A 4956-nucleotide genomic window follows, 5' to 3' on the forward strand; every position below is an offset into this window, starting at 1 on the left:
TGATATCCAAAGTATGGGCCTTGAGTCAGCAGCCTGGGTATCACATAGAGCTTATGAGAAATGCAGAAATTCAGGCACTACCCCAGATTTCCTTAGTCATAATCTGCATTTAAAAAATGTATTTATGTATTTGGCTGCACTGGTCTTAGTTGGCACATGGTATCTTTAGTTGCAGCATGCAAACTTTTTAGTTATAGCATGTGGGATCTAGTTCTCTGAGCAGGGATGAATCCAGGCCTCCTGCATTGGGAACTCAGAGTCTTAGCCACTGGACCACCAGGGAAGTCCCCAGAATTTGCATTTTAAGAAGTTCCCCAAGGACTCATATATACGCTAAAGTGTGAAAAGTGTTAATCTAGTGGTTAGGGAGCTCTGGCAGAAAAGGTTAAGAAACCAGGCCAGGAAGGGGGAACAGACAGGAAACTGGAATTTCAAGTTCAGAATGAAACCAGCAAGTGGACCAACTGGAAGCTGGATGAAGAATCCCTGATTTGGGGTTGTTGATATCTCTGATAAGTCTGGGAACTGTCCTAGACTGCAGGGCAGGCAAGCTGTTTTTGTCATAAGACAAGGGGCCAGAATCCCATTACAAATATAGGGAATACAGGCAATGGAGAAGCCCAAGATGATGAGTTTTTTAGACTTGTGACTCAGTTCAGCAAGAACAAGGGGGAAGCCACTGTGGAGGGAAATGCTGAATCTGGTTTCAGGCATACTGAGTTCACTATATGAATAAGGGGAAGGAAGAAAGCCAACGGAAAAAATTGCTGAAGTCTGGAAGCAAAGAGGTAAATAATTAAGAGGGCTGTCTGAGAACCAGGATGTCAAATGACAACAGTTTAAATGCATAGTGAAATCGCCAAGAATCAAGTGAAGTTACGCTTTGAAAAAAAAGTCATGTGCTGAAAGTTAGTGGGTACCGAACATGACTGCAATATATATTTGTGGCAGCACCATGGAGAAGCTGCTGAAAAGTTTGTAGCAACCCTTGCTTGAGAAGAATCAGAGATGTCAAATTTTAGTGCTGCAGCAGGAACAAAAGAGACAGATAACTATATCCAGATCCTGTAATGCTGGGATCACTTCAAGTTTCCTTCTCTTTTCTTAACAGTCTGTGACTTTTCATGGTGCTTGGAAACTTAGGAGAGATGGGGGGAGTCTTTTGAAAGAAAGAGTCAAGTTTCATTTTGAGCCACATGAAGCTGCAGGTTGATGCCCAGAGAAGGCCTGGAAGTGGAAGACCAGACTCTCAGTCAGACCCAAGGCTGAGAGAACATCTCACATGGGGTTTTTAACATATTCCACAAGTTCCTGGTACTGTTTCCTTCAAAAAGTGGAGATAAGTTTCCCTCCCCTTGAATGTGAGCTGAACTTGGTGACTGGCTTCTAACAAACAGAGTGAGGCAGCAGTGATAGCGTATAACTTCCAAGATTAGATGACAAAGGACACTGCAGCTCCCTCTGTGCATTGTCTCTGAAGGAAGTCAGCCACCATGTTGTGAGGACACTCAATGGACCACAGGCTGAAAAATGGAGGACTCCCATCCACAGCTCTGTGAGTCATTTTAGAAATGGTTCCTCCAGCCCCAGTCCAGCCTTCAGATGACTGCAGGCCCAGCCAACTTCTTGACTATGATCTCAAGAGATACTCCAAGCCAGAACCATCCAGTCACAACACTCTTGAATTCTTGATCCACGGAGACTGTAAGTTAACAAATATTTTTGGTTTTAGTCCACTGCTTTATGGTAGGCTGTTACACAGTAGTACATAACACCTGGTAATGGATGGATGAAGGGGCCAGGGTGGGGGCGGGGACCACCAAAATGACAAAAGAAAATAGAACAAGAATATCAGAAAAGGCAAGTACTATAAACTGGTTGAATCTTGAATAGAGTGTGAAGCAAAGTATGGTCAAATCTAGAAAAGTTAAGGAGACAAATCCACATGTTATTCAGTACCACCAAATTTTCTTACCTGGATAAAACAGATGTATTTTTAAAAAATTATAAATAAGCTGAACTTTGACTAGCCACCATGTACCTGGAAATTAGATTACTTATATCCCATTTTCCCATCTGCTAAGTGAGCTCGGGCAAGTCAAATCAATTCAGTGAACATTATTTGCCACTGAACTGTTCTGTGCCATAGATTCCTCCTCCATAAAATATAGGGTGTTTTCCCCTGGCCTATGCTTCAGAACAACTTGAGGCATCAGTATCACCCAGTGGCACCTAAGGCAATGTAAAGTGGTACCTCCCCCTCTGCCCTCAGCCATCTCTCTTTCTAGCTCTTTGTCTCTTGTGGGAGAATCCAATCAGTGAGACTGCAGGCCCCCTGAAACACATCACTGTGTTATGCCTATATCCACGAATAGATGTCTCACAAACCAACATGTTGCTGGGATGAATTCCTTTTTAAACGTTTCATTTTGAAGTAACTTTAGGCTTATAGAAAAATTGCTACCATAGTACAAAGAGTTCCCATAAACCCTTTTCCAAGCTTCCTCTATTGTTAACATCTATAAAACTAAGAAATTGGCATGGGCACAAGACTATTAGCTAAACTACAGACTTTGTTCAGATTTCACCAGTTTTCCTGCCAGTCATTTTCTGTTCCATGAACCAATTCAAGATACCACATTGCATTTAGACATCAAGATTCCCTAATTTCCTCTTTTCTGTGACAGTTTCTCAGACAGTCCTGTTTTTCCTGACCTTGACACTTCTGAAGAGTACTGGTCAGGAATTTTGTAGAATATTCCTCCATTTGGGTTTGAGTGATATCTTTTCATTTTGAGACTAAGGATATGAATTGGAGGGAGAAAAAGCATAGAAGTGAGGTGCTTTTCTCATCACATCATATCAGGGAGTATGTATTAGTTGCTCCTATAACAAATTACTATGAATTTATTTGCTTAAAACAACAGAAATGTGTTCTTTCACAATTCTGAAGGATGAAAGTCTGAAATAAGTTTTACAGGCCTGGTTCCTTCTGAAGGCTCTAAAGGCTCTCACCATTCCTTGGCTGGTGTCCATATCACTCCAATCTATGTTTATGTCATCACATTACCGTCCCTTCTTCCATAGGCAAATCTTTTTTGCCCCGCTCTTATAGACTCTTGTGATTACACTGAGCCCACCTAGAGAATCCAGAATAATCTCCCCATCTCAACTGAATCTGCAAAGTCCTTTTTGCCAAATAACATAGTCACAGGTTCCAGGGATCAGGACCTGGATATCACTGAGGGCCATGACTCAGCCAATGCTGATATTCATGTGATTTATCAGTGGCCCTGTTAATCTTGATCCTTTGGTTAAGGCTGTGTTGGCCAGGATTCTCCACTGTAAAGTGATTCTTTAGGTGGGATAGCTTCCTTTTAATTACCAGAAATATGACTGTATTCACACCCAAAGTAAAGATGTTGACATTATGTAACCATGCAAAACTACTTACATTAAGTGCCATTCACTACCAGACCCAGTTCTAGACCTTGGAAATACAAAAATTAACAATGGTCCCTACCCTCAAGGAGATAATTGCCTAACTAGGACAATGTTTGCAATTTATTTAAAGAAAGCAAGTCTATAAACATAAACAAGCTTTCCATTTAAACAATCTGGACACTGTTTTGGTGATGACCTTTTACTGTATAGAGAGTTTTGGATGATGTGAAATGGAAACTAATTTTCTTATAGTTTCTGAAGTTCACTTGGACTTTCTGTGACCATTTTCCACTTTGATATCCTCTCTTGAATTTTCTCAAAGATGAAGTATAACCTCATGGACAAAACCAGTAAGAATGACATCAGGCTTCTCATCAGAAAGTCTGGCTTTTATTTTTATCCAGACAGCTTTATGGCACAAACAAAGCTGAAATGCACCCCTAGACTCTAAGCACTCATGTAACTAAAGTGAATCTCTACACCTCACATTTTACCCTTTTTCTTTGGGCTGTGAAATAATACAGCATGTTCTTCTCTAAGGAAGATGCTAAGAAATAGGATTACCCATAGATTTTTCTCTAGATGCCACTATAGCACTTCAAACTCAGACTGGTTCCATGGGAACTTTCACTCAACATAAAAGCTCTGTTATTTTTACTGTTTGAAATGGACTCACCTCAAATTAACTCCAAGTCATGTCTGAAATATATATCCCACACTAGGTTCTTCAAGTCAAATACTCTCAAAATGGAACAACTGAGAAATACACAGGGCATTTATCATTCACATACCACAGAATTCAAGCTTCCCCTGGCCTTACCACAATATATTAGAGGCGATATCTCACTCAAATTGTTTATTAGCTGCCTACCTTAGATAAAGTCACTTTTAAATTCTCTGCGCTTACAATTTTCTTCATGTATAAAAAGGATTTACATGGCATTAAGGCTTTCCATCTTTATCTCAGAGAGCTGTTGTGAGATTCAAATGAGATAACAAATATGAAGACATTTAAAAGGTATAGATTCCTAAACAATTTTAAGTTACTGTGTATATTGTTCATTCTGAGGTGTGATAATGGTATTACAGCTACATTTTTAAAGTCCTTATTTTCTAGAGCAGGGGCAGCCAGCTTTCTCTAAAAAGGCCAAACAGTAAATATTTTAGGCTTTGTGGACCATCAGGTCTCTGGGAAAGCAGTCAATAGAAAACAGGTAAAGGAATGGGGGAGGCTGTGTCACAACAAAATGTATTTGTAAAACAGGAAGTTGATCCACGGGCCAGAGTTCGCCAATCTTTGTTTCTGAGAAACTTTTGGAATTGTTATGGGTGAAATGATATGACAGCCAGGATTTCCAAATCATATGGAAAGTGGAGAAGTGAGTAGGGGCAAAAATGAAACAGGATTGGCCAAGTAGATGATTGTTGAAGAAAGGTGAGGGTAGGTGGGGATTCATGTTGTGAGTCTATTTTGCATATGTTTTAAATTCTCCACTATTTTAAATAGTATAA

Source organism: Giraffa tippelskirchi, chromosome X, assembly GCF_054371585.1.
Source record: "Giraffa tippelskirchi isolate mGirTip1 chromosome X, T2T-mGirTip1v1.2.pri, whole genome shotgun sequence".
NCBI lineage: Eukaryota > Metazoa > Chordata > Mammalia > Artiodactyla > Giraffidae > Giraffa > Giraffa tippelskirchi.